The sequence below is a fragment of the Antedon mediterranea genome, chromosome 5 (genome assembly GCF_964355755.1).
Source record: "Antedon mediterranea chromosome 5, ecAntMedi1.1, whole genome shotgun sequence".
Classification (NCBI taxonomy): Eukaryota; Metazoa; Echinodermata; class Crinoidea; order Comatulida; family Antedonidae; genus Antedon; species Antedon mediterranea.
This window is the reverse complement of record NC_092674.1, coordinates 27,406,127-27,426,071: the sequence shown is the minus strand read 5'-3', so window position 1 is coordinate 27,426,071 and position 19,945 is coordinate 27,406,127. Positions and strand designations below refer to the sequence as shown.

The 19,945-nt window shown below is 33.9% G+C and overlaps 1 long non-coding RNA gene across 1 annotated transcript; it reads right to left on the bottom strand.

Moving 5' to 3' along the window:
• Positions 1-1,974: 1,974 nt before the first annotated feature.
• On the bottom strand, positions 1,975-3,359 carry LOC140049412 (uncharacterized). The gene is made up of 3 exons (XR_011845251.1): positions 3,297-3,359; positions 2,737-2,893; positions 1,975-2,612 (listed from the first exon to the last, which is right to left on the bottom strand). It is a non-coding gene; the product is annotated as an uncharacterized lncRNA (long non-coding RNA).
• Positions 3,360-19,945: the final 16,586 nt, after the last annotated feature.

Here is a 19,945-nt window from a genome sequence, read left to right as displayed (position 1 = left end):
CTAATTACGAAGTATAATAACGCGCCAAAGATTCAGATTAGAAAAGTGTCATTCGTACGACGTACGTCTGTGGAAAATGCTCGTTCATCTTCCTTTCTACAACCCACGTTCATAAAGGTAATCATAAACTGTTGGTGTCTTAAATCATTTCATAAAATCCATATGTCATATTCCATGATAGTCATATTAATTTGAAAAGAAAAAAAATGGCAGCAAATAATTATAAGATTTCAATAGAAAAAATACGATATATTAAAGTAATTTTCTTTTGTATTATTTTGTACTGTGCCACTGTAACTATCCACAGCACGTGTTAACGCGCGTAAGAAAGACGTTGCTTTTATTACGCGCGCGTCATTTTCTAGATGATGCTGCTGTTGACGAAATGGTTGATGATGGGTTTCTGATTTTTATAATTTAAATTTGTACTGTTTAAATAAACAAAGGTTTATTATGTTACCCAATGTCACTATGATGAATAAAGAAATGATAATAGTTGATGGAGTGAAAATAAAAATTATTTGGCACTACTTATTCATCAACAAATTATACGAGGAATACACGGAACAAGTGAAAAACCTCATCACTTAATTGTCGTAAAATTACCTGTGGCATAATATATACGGTATATAAAATTGATCAAAAATTACAATTACAGTGTTGCGAATTACTTAAATTGACATGAGTGCAAACTGTATTTATTAATCATTGTAAACTAAAGATTATTTTAAAAGTGCTCCAATTTGTCGAAAAAAATCGTTAAAAAGGCAATTCTACACGAAAGAGGGCGTGTCGGTAGTTACGAAAACAGATCAAGGAGGAAGCGGTGTACGCGCGCGTTCAGTCGGTAAAGTCGTTTTACTCATTTGCTTTCTATCAAAGTCTTATTCTGCACGGAATATACAGTACTTATATAGGCCTCCTAATACATCAGAAAAATTGTTTTAATTTGTCGAATACACCCATAGAACACGTATACGTTCTTATAGTTCGTCATCACGTTAATACTTAAGCTCGGTTCCCACTTCGCAACACAAGGATCAAAACGCGTCGCCAGTTATTTGACAAATCACTATATGTACGCAATGGATCACCCCAACTGTGGCTTGTGATTGGTCAACTCACTGTCATAACTCTTTCTTTCGTTGAGTCCAAGTGGGAATCAAACTTGATACGGCTTTGTCTGCACGACGCATCAACACACGTAACTAAAGGCCGGTGCACACCGAACGCGAAGCCGCGAAGCGTCATGCGTCACGCGTCATTTGACGGATCGCTTTGAAAGTTGAATTGTCATGCGTCTATTAGTTTTTCTTGTCGGTTCCCACTAAACGCGTCATGATCTGCTGATTCGTCGCGATTGCTAGGCCTAGGAGATAGTGGGTTGGCCAATACAATGCTACATTTAAAATAATCAGAGAAGATGACTCTGAAGTATTTCCTACGTAAGTTTAACCAGAGAAGAGTTAAATTAAAATGTAATTTAACTCTTCCCTGGTTACACCAATCACAGTGTTTGGTTTTGGTGGGAAAATGTTATCCTTTTCCAAAGCTTGAAATGTGCATGATTGTATGTATATATCACAAGGACAGAAGAAGATGTATCCAATATCAATACAGTTACAACAAGAATTAAAGCATTTATTGCATGTTGATTACACGTACATGTGATCTGCTGACTGTATTTATTAGAGGTGTTACAAATATCTTTCAACAGAGGTTATTATAACCATATAAAACATTTCATATAAACACGAACTGGGAATCTTCATGGGTTTGTCACTTTCAAATATAAACTATAGGCCTATATATTAATGTAAAGTTTTCACATTCATTTTCTAATTATTATTAAATATTATATTATTCATGACAAAACATACAGTTTTTTTCTCATTTGATTAAATGTAATAAATATCCCAAACTCATATTTACACTGTATATTATCTTATGACTTTTTTTTCACATAAATACACTTATTTAAATAGTGAATCATTGTTTTTAAAGGTATCATTAAATAATTAATCATTACACTGTATATTATCTTATGACTTTTTCACATAAATACACTTATTGAAATAGTGAATCATTGTTTTTAAAGGTATCATTAAATATCAACCAGATTTTCTTTTTTACTACTCCTGAATACTTTCGCAAAATAATATCAAAATAATAAATTTAAAATGTATCATCCCAAAAAAAATGAAAATTGAAGAAATATTATTATTGTTAAAAGTGAATAACTAACCCTAAAGTGTTATACTGTATTACACACAACGAAAATGTTTTAAATTATATTTTCAGGAAGACAATATATCTTGTCCAAAAAATGTCACTAAACTTAAAAATGTATTGTCCCATAGAATCATGAAAAATGAAGATGATTAAAATCAAATTTGAATAGGCCATTTTGTAGTTTTAACAAAGTTAATCACTTACATAGAAAAAAAACCCAAAAAACTTATGTTTTTTAGTATTGGAGTATAACAAAACATACATATTATATTTCCATGTGTTCTCTATTGCTAAAAAAAGACATTCAGTTCAGCTTTCCTTCTATAACCACTTAATAAATACTAGTTACAGTCCAACTTCTCCTTAATCTCTTCCATTTTCTATTTAAAAAAAATGAAACAAGTATTAATAAATTGCTATAGTAAGGCATATTGCTCAAATCATTTTTTCTGGCCAATGTATGTCACCAACTGACATACCCATTTGAAAAAAGTCTATACAAACCTGTATCAGCCTCATAATTGCCAGTCCACGTTTTTGAGGAGCAATTGCTCTTAATTCCATGGCAATAATATACTGGCCGCTTAAACTACTAGCTTGGTCATTGGTGGAGTTTGTAACGCTGGTAATAGCCTGAAGGATCCCATTTATCAATGTTCATCTAATTGACATAAAAGAAACAAAAACAACAGTATTTATGTATTAATATTACTACTACTAGGCCTATCCTAGCCTTACAACACTAAATCAACTAAATATTAGGCCTATAAATATTAATTAACAATAATAAGTAGGCTAGGCCTAGACCTAGCCTAGGCCTAGTACTGTACTCATCATATTTAGTAGTAGGCTCAACCTGGCTAGGCCTGGCCTAGCACATAGTAGACTAGGCCTAGTAGGGATTAGTAAGTATTATGTAGGCCTATAAGTACTACTTGGCATGGCCTAGCCTACTAGGGTATATGTAGGCTAGGTAGGCCTAGCTAGGCCCTAGCTAGTATGGCCTAGCCTAAACCTAGGTAGGCTAGAATTAATCCTTATGTTTCTGTCTGTGTATGACTTACGTCCCTTATCGTAAAGACAAGAAGGGTAATGACAAAGTATTTCCATAAAGACCTCGCTCGTCAGCCACCATTTTTTTGCCGTCGGTGTCTCGTCGATGAGAGATATTCCTGACTTCTGATTGGTTGACGAAGGCGAACCGCGCTCGCGACGCCTCAAAAAGTTGACCAAGGTTGTATGTTCACACTGGAAGCGTCCGTCGCCTGCCGCGTGCGTCATTTTTTAACGTGAAATTCGCGGCTTCGCGTTTGGTGTACGTGTGCACCGGCCTTTATACGCGTTGACACGCGCACAGTAGGCGCGCCTACGTGTCGAAGATTTGCTTGAGTGATTTTGCTTGACGTCCACTACCCTTTAATCTCGAATCTTTTTTTTTATTATGTTTTGTGTAATTTTAATTTTACGAGGTGCGTAATGGATATACATAGACCTATTGTCATGTGAGTTAGAGATTTAAACAGTTATTGTATTCATGACTTGTTGCCATATAATATTACACTTAGCTTCGTTAAACGTAATACAATAGGTAGTAAAAACAGCATGTTATTTTTTTTCCAGTGTTTTTTTACCTAGCAACATAATTAAACACCGTATTGAATTTTGCTATATGTGTGTATATGCGGACACATTGAGCTCATACAAACATACATGTAATAACACGATATCTGTCAACTTGCATCGCATGGAAAAGATATATAACGTTAAAAAATCATCATGACACCATTTCAATTACTTTTTAATAAAGTCAAGATGTCTGTTTTCCGCATATCGTTTAGGTCATGTAAGTCCATTTTGGTGTTTTAATTGCGCACAAGTGCGTGGTTGGGGCTATTCTAAAAGCCTGGGGACGATGAGAGTGATACGTTGGATGGCAGCCGACCATTATAAGTATTAATGGTCTCATTCTACCCCCATAGAATGGCTTTATTGATTATTGTACGTCAATTAGGTCCGCAGCTATTCCTTGCTATCACTGTGAGTTCTTAATTAGCTTCCGTCGGGGCAAAGGGGGGAAAAGAAAACCTGGCGCTATTTATATCTCGATAAGCAATTAATTTTCGTCTATCCTACTACTGCTTCAAGATATTGAAATGTTGCTTTTTAGATGATAGTACTTTTAGCCTAAATTAGTAATAAATGATGAACTCTTGAAGCGGCTTCCATACACTTGATTCACTGTGAGTTTAGTGGCTAAGCATTTTATTTTTTCTATACGTTACACAGTTTTATTGTAAACAAGACAAGTATACGCTGATAATATATTATTCCGAATAAAGTTGTTTATTAGTATTAATGCCAAAGTTCGATCTTCACATAATTTAATCAAATGAAACGTTTCGAAATCAGTCTTCCTGGAGAACTCATCCATCGTAGTATGAGGTACCGTGTATGTAAAAAATAACTCAATTGCACGTCGGCGTTACGGCTTCCACAACTACACTCGTTTTTAAAATTTCTCTATAATTAAGATCACTTGATAATTTTCATTATTGTCTTTTAAAATGTTCATTTTATTTTCACCTAAAATGTTTATTTTATTTTCACCTAAAAGGTTCATTTTATTGTCACCTAAAATATTAATTATTGTCATTTAAAATGTTCATTAATGTCATTTAAAATGTTCATTTTATTTTCACCTTAAAAGTTCATTTATTGTCATTTAAAATGTTCATTTTATTGTCATTTAAAATGTTCATTTTATTGTCATTTAAAATGTTCATTTTATTGTCATTTAAAATGTTGATTTATTGTCATTTAAAATGTTCATTTTATTGTCACCTAAAATGTTCATTATTGTCACCTAAAACGTTCATCTATTGTCACCTAAAATGTTCATTATTGTCATTTAAAATATTGATTTCATTGTCACTTGAAATGTTCATATTATTTCTCTTTAAAATGTTACATTTTCATGTAGAAGCAGTGCATATTTTTTAATACACATATTGCCGCGTCTAAATGCATTAATTTAATTATTAATTTTCGTCCTCGATTCAGTTTCACAGTTTGGCTTCTGATGTTGTTTTTCTACGGATCTGTGTAATACTTGGTTTAAAAAAAATCCGTATACGTTACTTTTTGCCACATGAATTCGAATTAGAAATGATAAATCGAAGCATAAGCTCACGATAAATCATTTACCATAAACTTATCGTAGATTTTGAGGATGTAAAATGTTGATTCGGATGCGAAATGTAAATATAAAAATTCAGTGTGATTATTAAAAGCAAAAAAAAAGATATTATAACATACAGTGTAAGGAGATGATACTGAACGCATGACGTCATTCTGTATTCTATATTAATAATAATTTCCGATTTATTTGTTGCCGTAATTGGTTATTTCAAGTTGATAATATTTTGCTCAGTGTTGGTCATAGCCTGGGAGGAAAAAGACAAGACAGAGAACACAGGGGAATGGCAGTAATTTGGAATAACGAAGTAATGTAAAATTATAATTTAGATTAGGAAGAGCTTTTACTCTAGATTATTCTGAGACACCACTGCTTGTTGATCAGACTTTATTTTCTAAATTTGATTGAATTTTTTTTTTTAACTTTAATGTTTTGAAAAGATGAATAGGCCTATTGGGTCTTATTTTGTTATTTTTAATATGTTATTGCCATCAATCAATTTGTCAACATATATTCTGAGACACCACTGGTTGATCAGACTTTATTTTCTAAATTTGATAATAACATTTCATTTTTTGAAAGATGAATAGGCCTATTAGATCATATGTTGTTCTTATTAATATATTACCGTACTGTATCTTACCATCAATCAATAATGAAACATCAATCAATTTTTGAGAACATATATAATGAAAATTAATTTTATCCATGTTATAATATATGGTTATAAACATGAGTCTCAATAATATCTCCTAATATTCTTACTTGCACCGACGAAGGGCTAGTTTTGCCCGAAAGATCTGCTAATTTTTCTCTCAGCTCACACTATGTCGGTCGGTTGGTTGGTCGTTAGTCGGTGAACACTAACTCAAATTTGAGCAAGCGACTGCAGCCATGTATATGGCCTTGTTTGGATGTTTTACATTATCGTTTTGATTTAGCTTTTTGTTTATTTTTCATCTCCATTGAGATCCAGCCATGATACCCACATCATTGTCATGGTTTCACTAGTAAATTTGCTTTTGGATTTAAATAAATAATACAAATATAGACCTACTCATGAAACAGACAATATTGGTATATTTTGAAAATTATATCTCATTTCAAGCATGGAGGTATAATACCTCCATGTTTCAAGTAAACATCGCAATGTTAATCTTCATATATACATCAGTGTACAACATGATTATTGTTCTCATAACAGCCCGGCTTTAATAAAGGCGGTCTTATTTAGAACTTCTTTATTGATGTAAGTATATTGTATAAGTATATATACTATTATAGTATTTTTAATATTCTGCAATATTACACGATGTAAGTAATGCTGCGGCGGCAATCAGTTAAAAACATGATATCTTTTATATTGCTTTTGATTATCCTTTATTATAGAAAAATCTTGAATAGTTTCTATTATACTGATGTAGAAACAAACACAATTAAAATGTGCCCTTATTGTCTTTTAACCTGGTAGAGAATTGACCGATATTTTCTTCCATTGTAGGCCTACTCTAACAATGCCTCTTTGTTTATACGTTATATGCCAACGCGTTTCGGAAAGCCTGCTGTAGGACCGAATGTGCTTTAATCTCCCAATATTGGACATTTTCTTCCATTGTAGGCCTACTCTAAAAATGCCTCTTTGTTTATACGTTATATGCCAACGCGTTTCGGAAAGCCTGCTGTAGGACCGAATGTGCTTTAACGTCCCAATATTGGACATTTTCTTCCATTGTAGGCCTACTCTAAAAATGCCTCTTTGTTTATACGTTATATGCCAACGCGTTTCGGAAAGCCTGCTGTAGGACCGAATGTGCTTTAACGTCCCAATATTGGACATTTTCTTCCATTTTAGGCCTACTCTAAAAATGCCTGGTTGTTTATACGTTATATGCCAACGCGTTTCGGAAAGCCTGCTGTAGGACCGAATGTGCTTTAACGTCCCAATATTGGACATGTTCTTCCATTGTAGGCCTACTCTAAAAATGCCTCTTTGTTTATGCGTTATATGCCAACGCGTTTCGGAAAGCCTGCTGTAGGACCGAATGTGCTTTAACCTCCCAATATTGGACATTTTCTTCCATTGTAGGCCTACTCTAAAAATGCCTAGTTGTTTATACGTTATATGCCAACGCGTTTCGGAAAGCCTGCTGTAGGACCGAATGTGCTTTAACCTCCCAATATTGGACATTTTCTTCCATTGTAGGCCTACTCTAAAAATGCCTCTTTGTTTATACGTTATATGCCAACGCGTTTCGGAAAGCCTGCTGTAGGACCGAATGTGCTTTAACCTCCCAATATTGGACATTTTCTTCCATTGTAGGCCTACTCTAAAAATGCCTAGTTGTTTATACGTTATATGCCAACGCGTTTCGGAAAGCCTGCTGTAGGACCGAATGTGCTTTAACGTCCCAATAATATTGGACATTTTCTTCCTTATGTAGGCCTACTCTAAAAATGCCACTTTGTTTATACGAATATGCCAACGCGTTTTCGGAAAGCCTGCTGTAGGACCGAATGTGCTTTAACGTCCCAATAATATTGGAAATGAAGGGTTCGAATCGACGTGGTTTGTTTTATAGTAGTGAGAGATATTATTGAGAGGGTTAAGCTCTGTAGGCCTACACTATAAAACTAGTTGGACAACAAAATTGTGATCTGACCAAATATGGTAGTGATTTATATGTAATTTACTTTCTATGGACCAGAGTTTCCGAAATAAAAGATTGAATGAATGAATGAATACCCAAATATGGTGGTGATATGACATCGTCATGTGTCCACATAATTATGGCCACATTACATTCTTTTGTCACATAAAGTTTGATAGTGAGACAGAGCTTAGAATTGAGTTTTGTATTAAACTTCATGGTTCCGTCGTTTCTTATCAAACATCCCCGCAGTTGATTGTTTTTGAAGCTCTGTTTACACTAACAAATTTTGTGACAACAAAATGTGATGTGCCGATATGGACAAGATGATGTCATATCACTACCATATTTGGACACATCACTTCAAACTAATAGGTAGAGTAGACAGAGTTTTAGACATGAAACGTACGACAATTGTCAGTATATACCAGTGTATTAACGTAAGATTAAAATTACCGCATTGGCATGGTAAAAACATAATGAACTGATTTTGATTATAGTATTTTGATTGACTGTCAACGATTGGTCGTTGTTGACTTTCTCAAAATGAATTAATTGAAGGTCAAATAGTGATCACAATATATGCAATACGTTAATTATGTTATGTATGATAACATGGCATATTATTAGACTTATGTAAGCGTAATAAGCTAATAGAACGTAAAGGGACGTAAGCGCAACGCGAGCGAGTTGATCAATGACAAGCGATGGATTATTCAAACTATCACGTTTCATTGGGCTACTCGCTTGCGTCGGTCTTGCGTTTAGCTTAAAGCTTGGTTCCCACTAGAACGTAACGAAAGGACGTAAACGCAACGCAAGCGTTTTATCCAATGACAAGCGAAGTTATAGACAGTTAGCAATCACAAGCGAATAAGCCATCGCTTGTGATTGGTCAATTCACTTGCGTTGCGTTACGTCCTTGTGTTGCGTCGCTAGTGGGAACCACGCTTTACGTCGTCCTTGCTTTGCGTCCAACAACCAAGTTTAAACTTATGGTATGGATGTCGACTGTCTCTTACATTACTGACATAGTTCCTCATCATCATTCCATATTAATTCACGTATTTCATCAGTTGTTAAAGATTTGACATTTGAAAACAAAACTCACTAATTACAAACTGTGATTCCATACAATGTACAATATACCTAATATCCACTTATGCACGATGTCGGCAACTTCTTTCAGTGTGGTTGATTGACTTGTTGGCTTCATTTTTGATCCCAATACTTTAATACATCGGTTACATCGTAAAATACAAGTATTATTTCCAAGAAACATTATCATGTTCATAACGGCGTCGATGTGGTTTATCGTTACCTTTTACGATATCTTAGATTAAGTTTTTTGTAGTGTAAAACAGAATATTATTCATAATGCTGCATTTTTATTTGTATTCTGTATAAAAAAAAAGTTCGCGTTCGCGTATATAATTGTTGTGTACGCGCGCGTGTCAACTGTTGCTTCTGTGTGTAGTGTTGGGCTCGTTCGAGCTTATTTATCCACTGGTAAGTTTCATGACCTTTGTTGAATAGGTCACCAACTTATCCGGTTACATGATACGCATCGAGACACAACACAAGGACGTAAGCGCACCGGCCGCAAGTAACTTGACCAATCCCGACGCGTGGATCAACCAAACTGTCCCCCTGGTCAAATCACTTTCGTTGTCAACACGTCTTTAGCATCATTTCGTACATGAACATCCAAATGCATTCCAATAATGATTATTACTATTAGGCTTTGAGTTGTATTCAGGTCATTCAATAATTTCATAATTGCAATAATTGCCTTTTTTTTCAAAACACAATTTACTACTAATAATGATGGTAATTGCTACTTATTGGGTCATAAGTATCACAATTAAAATACAATGGTTACTTACATACCTGGTTTGATATTTCAAGAAAGTGCATTGCGGATCATATCAATATAGCATTCAGCGCTGTTCGTGTTTCAATAAGGTACTTAGAATATGATCGACGAACAATGTTTATAGTGTTAGTCACAAGGTCTTCATAACCTGTGTTATTATCTCAAAAATTGTAAAAATGAATTGAAGAAAAAACAAGCAATTATGCTTAAAAGCGTATTATTTCAATTTCGCGTGTTGTTTCTGCATGTTGTAATCGTTACTTGGTAAGTATCTATCATTGGATTCAATAACATTTCCTGGTAGTAGTGTAAAGATTATCGATACTATCAAACTAGTCTGACAAAACCAGTTTGATGTGCCCAAATAATAATGGTAGTGATATGCTCAAATATGGTAGTAATATGACATCATCATGTCCATATATGAGCACATGGCATTTTTTTTGTCACGAAGTTTGAAAGTGTAGACAGAGCTTAATGTATTCTCACACACGATAAGTGCAAAGTTACACATCAAATTAAATGTATTCGATTCATTCAACAATGAAGTTGATACCGCACGTAACTCAAACAACTGATTCCAAAGTGCAGAACCCTCTGGATATAATCTGGCAACCTATTAATACTATTATGCATTATGCAATTATTTCTCTGAAATCATTCAAGCGTAGCAAGTATTTGAAAGCGCCACCACTTTATACTATAGGTAATTTGCATACAGGTGATCCGAGTTCGAGTGCCTTTGGTTTCTTAGTGTCTTTCCACGTACTGTTGCTTTTGGTTGCTCACTCTCTATTAAAATAGACAATAAACATCTCTACTATCTATATTATTTGCCTTTATTATTGTTATTTTTAAATAAAATATTTTAAAAACTCGTGGTAAGATGTACTGGCTCGTATGATGTTTCCAGTTTTTTAATTGTACACTATACTTTAATTTATATTGTTTAAAATTGTGACGATTTGATAACATAGATAAACTGGCAATCTCTGTCTTACTGTACAATACTTGTAATTGTATCTATTTATTATTAATTTATGTGTAAGCGTAGTAAAATACTTATCCTGTTTTACTTAATTATTTTCTCTTTTTTTAGGATGTGTTTTTCGATTCAGTCCAGTTTACTTCAACATATTTCAGGTATGATGTAAAAATCTTTGACTTTATTCTCGGAAAACATGTTGCTGTTTAATTTTCAAATGACAACATTTACGTCGCCGGAAGAATTTTCCGCTTGTTTAGTCTAAATTTAGTGACTATATATTATCGTTCGTGCCTTTACTTCACCAATTGATGTTTTATAACGACACTAAAAGTCGACATACGTTACGGTAACATCCGCTCGTGTAATCAAAATGAAAATTAAAAGATACACTGTCACCCTGTATAACCTGGCTCGATAAATTGAACAAGTTTATTGATCATATATTAATTATAGACAAGAGGCTATTAGTACTATTAACATGGACCCCGGTGACCCCCTGCAACCACGTTACTGTGTTCATACTGACTGTTTATCGATATTCCCCAGTTTATTTATTGTCGAGCATAGTGTAAAGGTGTTGTGTAGAGAGAATAAGTTTACAATACTCATACGTACATGTACCCTAGCACCACCTTGGAAACGATCTTAGGTTAAAGGTCTGGAGAATATATTTTTTATTCTCCTCCAACAATGTTCTGAATGTGAGCACGTGAGAACACAGTTTATAAGAAGACTTGCTGAAATACTTCTTAAATAAACAAAATAAAACAAATTAGGAATCGGGTACATTTTTTAAAAGATACAAATGAAAACAAAGAAAATCGGTAGAGAAAAATGATATTGACAGACAGAACCTAAGTTCGTGCCACTCATTTTGCGCGTACTCATATTTCTGCGCTTGCACAAATGACTTTTCGACTCAACAGCTGCCTAGTCGGCTGGCGCATCGTGAAAACGTAACGTCGCTATTTTAATAGTAATCTCAGTAAACCTGGTTTGAAAATCTTAAATACTAACATTTTTACAAATAAAACATCTGTAGAAGAATTTATTATTACAGTAAAACAATAATAGTAACGTGAATGTGTTTGTCAGATCTAAGATGTAGAATTCCAGTTATACATGCATTATACTGCACTAATGGATTCATTTCAGATACAAAAACACATTTACCCATTTTAGCCTGTCGATGGAACAATTGGGCTGATAAATCATAGTGCTAAAACACACGTTGCTTACATGCTCTTCACCTAGATATTGTAATGGGCAATGAACTACTTCCTAGGCTAGACCAAAGTATAATTAGCACTGTTTCCAGCAATTATCTAGTTATTCTAGCACCTTAGTGATGAAGCACAGCGTTTAGTACAAAAGCATTGATTGTTTTTGCCGATTATAACCAATGTCAAGTTCTGTCTAATTGTATATGACATTCCCAAAGTATGCAACCCGTACGTAGAACATTTACATAATACTACTAGGATAATCGAGATAGTGATTAAATTAAAAGATACGTATAGCATGCCAGCCATTAAGCTAGATACCTACTCGTCTGCCGTACAACTAAAGCTTGGTTCACACTAGCGACGCAACGCAAGGACGTAAGGCAACGGAAGTGATTCGAACAGTGGCTTGTCATTGTTCAACTCGCTTGCGTTGCGCGTACGTCCTTGCGTTGCGTCTCTAGTGGGGACCACGCTTAACGCCACGGACCAGCAGTCACCACGAACGGATGCGTTTTTCTTCACACGTACCGCGGCCGCGAAAGAGAACACATTTGAATGCGCATGCGTATAAATTGACACTTTCGATTAGATAAATTCGCCTATATTAGAAAACAAACAATAATGTTGTATTGCTATAGCTTTCTTTGGTTCGTAGGCTAAGCCTTGCGATCATTCGTAATAACATGGGTAATCTTGTAAAATGCGTTGTTCGTTATTGTAATCCGCCACGGGAATTGTAGACGCGAGTTCACCTCCTCGAATCACCCAATTCGTTCCCCACTGCATGATAAAAGTTGACAATGTAAATGTTAACTTCTAAAATAATGGTTTGAAACTCATACTTAAAAGTGTAGAATTCCAAACCTTTCACAAGAGATTCTTTCTAATGTATTTCTTTTTATTTGATGTCATTAAAATCTTTTTATTTTACATTTCCTTAAGATAGATAGGATAAAATTCAAAACAGACATTTTGATGTGAACATATAGCTTTACATAACATTAACAAATGATAAATATAAAGTTTTACTTAAGAAATATGATTGTCACGTTAGTTACTCTGGTACACTGCAAATACTGCGTAGACAATGTGTTTTCCTGCCTGAATAAGCTCTACACAATCTGCTCCGACTATACGAAGGCTAGAATAAATAGATCAACTAACAGAATGATAAAGAAACATTTAAGTTAATTATATATACATTTTTTTTTGCTTGTTTCCGTGCAACCAGGATTCAGGTTAATCAATATTTCGTGTTTTTTTTTCGAATGATTCTTTTTTTAATATCTGGTAAACTAAAATAGTTATTAATAACTAATAATGGTTGGTTATAATCATCTTTCTCACTAAAGCTTTTAGTTCACATAAAAGCTTCTTTGTTAACGTCGAGCAAAAAAAAAAAAATGTTATTCATTGCAAAAAAAAAAAATTTAAATAGGAAGACCCATTAGTGCAAAAAGAACAATTTAGAACGTGTTCAATATAACGACCATGCTAATTTAGTTGTGTTAAAACGTGTTACAGATTTGACTCTGCAGTCTATTAATACATCCTCATTTATGATGTTAATAGTTCTGGCTGACCTAGTCTACATATAGGTATTATAGAGACGATTCGTACAATAACAACACAATTTCAAGGATTGTATACGTAATTCATGCGTAATTCATGATCCTTGCACCCAATTCTGCAGTTTTCACTAGGTATACTGTAACTGACTATTGACAGTCATCTAGATACGAGTCTGTCATTAGGTAGATCTTAACTGACCATTGACAGTCAGCTAGATACGAGTCTGAAGCTGTCATTAGGTAGATCTTAACTGACTATTGATAGTCATCTAGATACCAGTCTGCAGCTGTCATTAGGTAAATCTTAACTGACTATTGCCAGTCAGCAGAAACGAGTCTGCAGCTGTCATTAGGTAGACCTTAACTTACTATTGAGAGTCATCTAGATACGAGTCTGCAACTGTCATTAGGTAGATCTTAACTGACTATTAACAGTCATCTAGATACGAGTCTACAGCTGTCATTAGGTAGATCTTAACTGACTATTGACAGTTTATCTAAATACGAGTCTATGTGTATGACTGTCAATAATCGGGTGGTCATTGGGTTTGGTAGAGCAGCATGGAGGACATGATTTTCTTCATAGGTGCAAGAGTGATGAAGGGTGTAGTAGAATCTATTGGAAAATAAAATTGAAAATTACGCCTCTTCGGTTTTGTAATTTGCATATAGTTATGAATTAAAATTAAAGAGGGCTCATTTCAGTTTTTAAAAACAGGATTGCGTTATGATTTTTAATCAATCTTTGAATTGAATGTAGGTTTGTTGAAACAGTATTAAACAAAATGAGTGATTGGTTGTTTTCTAACAAATCGATATAAAGGTCTGTTTAAAATGTTGCCATAGCATTTAGTGAAGTAAAGGAAATATTGAATAGCGCCAACTATTGTTTGGATTTGCAATACAACGTACAGTTCTGATTTAAATGAGATGTTGAATACCGCCAACTTGTGTTAGTAGCTGTGTTGTTTTAGTGGAATTCGTGATTCCGTGCTATCAAGAAAATATTGAACAGCGCCCTTTAGCACTACATCCATCGACGTTTTAAAATGTTTGAATCATATAAAGAATACAATAACGAATATATCAGACAAATGAACAATCCGTTTTCTTTTAACATTAATGGTTTCCCATGGGGTAGGACGCCGCTTACGTCGGGATGTAACTATATTATTTGTGTCAATAGTAAACAATATGCGGGTTGATAAAGCTGTATGAGTGGAAACATATAACATATTATTTTTGTAATTTAAATTTAATTTTTGTTGTTGTTAGGCCTTTAATGTTCTATTAGATTGTTTGTATGATTTTAACAATATATTCCTTGTTTAAGCCTACATGTAGTTCTGGATAGAAGGATAACATTTTTTTTTTTTCAAAATGTTTATCTATGTTGCTGATGATTACCATTCTCCTTGTATACCAGCATATACTGATCCCCTTTAGTGATATACATATAATGTCATACGGCTAGAGAGCTTAAGTTATCACAAATAATGACAACCCTTCAATTTGACAACAACATAATCCCAATTCTTTGTAGAGATCTCATCTAGCTTAACATGGCGTTTATTACAAGCAGCGAATCGACCTTGAAAATGAAGGTCACACAATGATTGATGCGGATGTGACTTTTTTCGTCGTAGAAAATTATATTTATTTAAAACATATTTTTTCTGTGTTTTGTTAAACAGGGAAATTATTGATTACAAGCAGCAAAGTAGTCTTTCTAAATACTAGTCTGAAGAATAAAAATTAATTCTTTTTTTTTTCTTTTAAGATTTTGCAGCTGCAAAGATGTTGCGAGCGCTATATTTATAATTGTCTATTTCGTTGATTGTATTTATATTTTTCGTTTAAAATGTAGTAGTTATAGTCGAACTCTCTTCGTGAAATTTCAGGTGGATATAACATTCACAGTATCAAACATAATTGCGGTGTGATTGGTTTACGCGTATGCAAACGGGACGCAATACAAGGACGTACGCGCAACCGACCAATCACAAGCAGCCGTTCGGATAGTTATACGCTTCTGATTCATTTCTAAAAACTTTCAGTGCTGCTTCATTTGACCAAAGAAAATATCCGCCTACTTGACCTATCAAGTGATTTTTACCGATAATAAACACAAAGCCGTAATTAATTAAACTTCACACAAATAGAAACCTCGGTCCCCGCAGGGGTCTGGTTATCTTCACTGCAGGTCTACAACACCAGAACATAGAAACATATCTGCCGTTACATAATCATGCGTTGTGGAGAATACAGAGACTGCATCTTCTAGACTTTCTCCAAATCTGTTTTATGTTAGTCCGCGTTTAGATTTTTATCTGAAAATACGAGCTCATGTATTCTACGTATCAAACGTCATATGTGCCAAAATATTTATCGTTTTACTAATTTCGGTCTATAACCTAGACTACTTTCTGTATCTTTTTGATTTTTAGCTTTTAGCCAGTCTAGTTTAGTTTGTACAGACTACAGTTAGTATCAACTCATGGCTCATCAATCAGTGTGTTTTGTTCGCCACTGGGTACACGTAACACAGCCAGAGTCTAGGTAAGAAATTGTAGTTTAATAGACCAAGGATGTCCAAAAGGCGTAAAAGTCCATATTTTTAGGCTACACTTTTTTTACACAAATGTTTTAGTGTACAATATTTTCTATTAAGATATTAAAATCATTTTTATACATTCAGTAAAAAAAGATAACGCCCTCTGGTGATGTAAGATGAAAGCGAACAAAAAAAACATTTTATTAATTGTTGATTAAAATAATGTCAAGAAGATTCCATTCTATTGTTGCAGACACACAATCAACAATTTTACGGATCCGTACACTTTGCCAACTTCCGTGGTAATAACAATCACGTATACACGGATTCTTATGATTTTGTTTTTCATCAATTGTGTTTATTGTTTCTGACATTTTATCTGACTTAATCCGACTTAGACGCCACTCGTCTGCAAAGAAGATTTTTATTTATTTATTAGCACAGACAATCATCTGGAGAAAAAATCGTTACGTCACCAAGCTTAAACGTATAAGTAATAGTTTCATTTTGACAATCTAAATCAGAATCAACTTTTTACAATGAAATTATTTTAATTTTTGGGAGGGATGATATCGATGTGAGGGCGTGCGGCGCAGGACTACTGCTCGTGAGAGCGAGGTTTGAATCCAACTGTCGCTGCACTGCTTGTATCCGTAGGCAAGATCTTTACTTACGTTTGCCTCTCTTCACCCAGGTGTATAAATGGGTACCCGGTTAGATCAAGACACGACTTACAGCTGATTACTAGCTGCATTATGGGAGTATGTTTCCATACGTGTTTAATCCAAAAAAATGACTGGGGTAATATATAATGTTCAGCGCTTAGAGGTTTCAAAACATTAGGCGCTTTATAAATCCAGGATAATATTATGTCGTATTAGTATATTGTTTAAAACTCTGTCTACACTATCAAACTTTATGTTAAAACAAAATGTGATGTGCCCATATATGGACATGATGATGTCATATCACTACCATATTATTTGGTGTATCACTATATTTGGACACATCACACTTTTTTAGTCAAACTAGTTTGACAGTGTAGACCAGAGAAAAGTGAAATGAATTTAATTCTTCCTTGGTGTAGACAGCTCCTTTGGTATATTATTTTTATTGTTTCTTTTTTCGCAGTAAAAGCCCGTGTGTTAAAATATAAATTCCAATCCAAGTTTTAAATACTAGACTAAACATAACTTAAACTTGAATATATCCAATTTATTTCGTATTATATAAATTGCCAAAATACGTTACATGTGCACTGTTCAAGTTATGTCTACACTAACAAACTAGTTTGGAGAAAAACGTGTGATGTGTCCAAATATGGTAGTGATATGTACTAAATATGCATAGATATGGTAGTGATATGACATCATCATGTTCATATATGGGCACATCACATTTGTTTGTCACATGAAGTTTGATAGTGTAGACAGAGCTTTATTCTTAAAATCTGGGGAAAACACAACCACTGGCGCAGCCTTCCAGACACTTAGAAATCAAAATTCAATCGTGACGTTGGCTAGGACATCATATGCCACATTCTTACATTATCAACCACCAAATTAGAAAACTTAGGCACATCAATATTTTTTTTTTTGGTTTTTTTTGCCACATAAAGTTTGATAGTGTAGACGGAGTGTAACATGTTTAACATGTATACGCAGTTTGACAACTTTTCTAAGAAGTGAAAGACCAATAGTGTACTGTACTTTTTAAAATGTCGTGAATTTAATAAATTGTTAATTCTATTAGTTTTAATTATATTTGCATTTAAATAATTTTAATTAAAATATAATCTATTTTGTTTATACATTTATATAGATTAAAATAGGATATATTTTTTATACTGTCAATATTAATTTGACAATATATCGTGAATGCAAATCTAAAAATAAACCACTAATTCTATTTTAATTTGTTTGATTACAATAAGATATATTGAATTTTTAATTGAAGTTAATTAATCATGCATGCATAGGTGGTCGATAAATCACAGCTAGGCTGTCATTTGAAATAATTTAACAGAATTTATTATTAATCTATAAAATTAATTATTGGGAACGGACAGAAGGTGTTGAGGAGAACCATCTCAAATATTTCTCGGTTTCGTAAATATAAATCCGTATCATACAGAAAGCAAATTATGTAATAAAGGATCACATAAGCCCTATGAGGCCCGTATCATAGGCCATAAGCCAAACCAAGGCAATCTAAGCTCGCCTTGCCAAGATAGGTCCTAACAGTCCTTTGATCGTATGTCTGGTTGCGACAAATACACTATGTTACATATCCTCTGTGGCGTGGTGTCTGTAAGGGGCATGGAACTGATCGTGTCACAGGCACAGATAAACCATTTGATCTCCGGAGCTTATCATCCTGTTGTTAGCTTGCCTTGGCCTAACCCACCATAACCTTAACATATATGCACCACATGGATTGATTAAATATCTAGAAACTCGTCGAATCCACTTTTATGAAAAATAAATATGTTTATTGATTTAAATTCTGAGTATCCTCCTGAGGCTCTAATAGTGCGGATGAGAAATAATTGTCATCGTGATCACCAATCACACTGAGACTAGCTTAAAATGTACACCTTTGTTTATATTTAAGTGAATACCACTTTTTAATGGAAGCGCTCCGATATGTACAGTATTAACGTGAAATAATTATTATTAAGTATCATGGGGAAATTATCTGACTTAAGAGTGAATACGACCCTGGAAACTATGAAAATACCAAGATATGAACATAAAACCTCGCAATTTGCTTAAAGCAAGCTTCGTTCTAGCAATCTATATATCAGGTTCCCATCGACCGATTCACCATTAAATAATTTGTTGTATCATGTTTGTTGTACTTTCAATATTTACATTCGTTAATATCAATTTGTTTCAAATATTACTATCTATTAGAATTTTTAATTAAAAAATAAATAAAAGACCTCATGTTTTGGAATTCAGCACGATGCGCATGCGTGGTTTATGACGTCACTATACATTACGCTAATTAATAATTGCAAAAAAAACGTTAATTACACAAGGTACCATGTGAATACGTGGGTAGATTTTTATGTTGTTTATTATTTACAGTGGCGGTAAAAACTGATTCCACACACGTGACCACTTTGCTAGAATTGCTTAGATTAAGCCACTAATCATTGAGTTATTAGAAAATGTTCAGAAATCGTCTAAAATGTAACATTTATGTTTAAGATGAGGTAAACACCGCTAGTGAAGTCATATAACTAACTTCTCACTATTGCCTTAGAGTCGTGACGATTGCATATCGAGTTCTCTGTGTTCGGCTTGCAATTCGTGACAAGATATTTTCCCTTCGATATCATTTAGTTTGGCGCGTGTCTGCGAACAGGTTGGAACAATTTTTATTAATACACAGTTAAATGGTACCGTGACTTACCTGTATTACGTTTATGTTGGATGCTCGACTAAATAACAAACAATTTATATGTTGGACTCTGGACACTAAACCGATTATTGGGTGCAGTGCTTCGGTTTGTTTTCAACATGTTAATTTCATTTATTTGCAATCCTAATGACATCTTATGTTAACCGACTATAGATATATACATAATGATCTTTGTCATGCATACTCAAGCTCACTTTGCCAATAATAATGTATAGTAGTTATTTT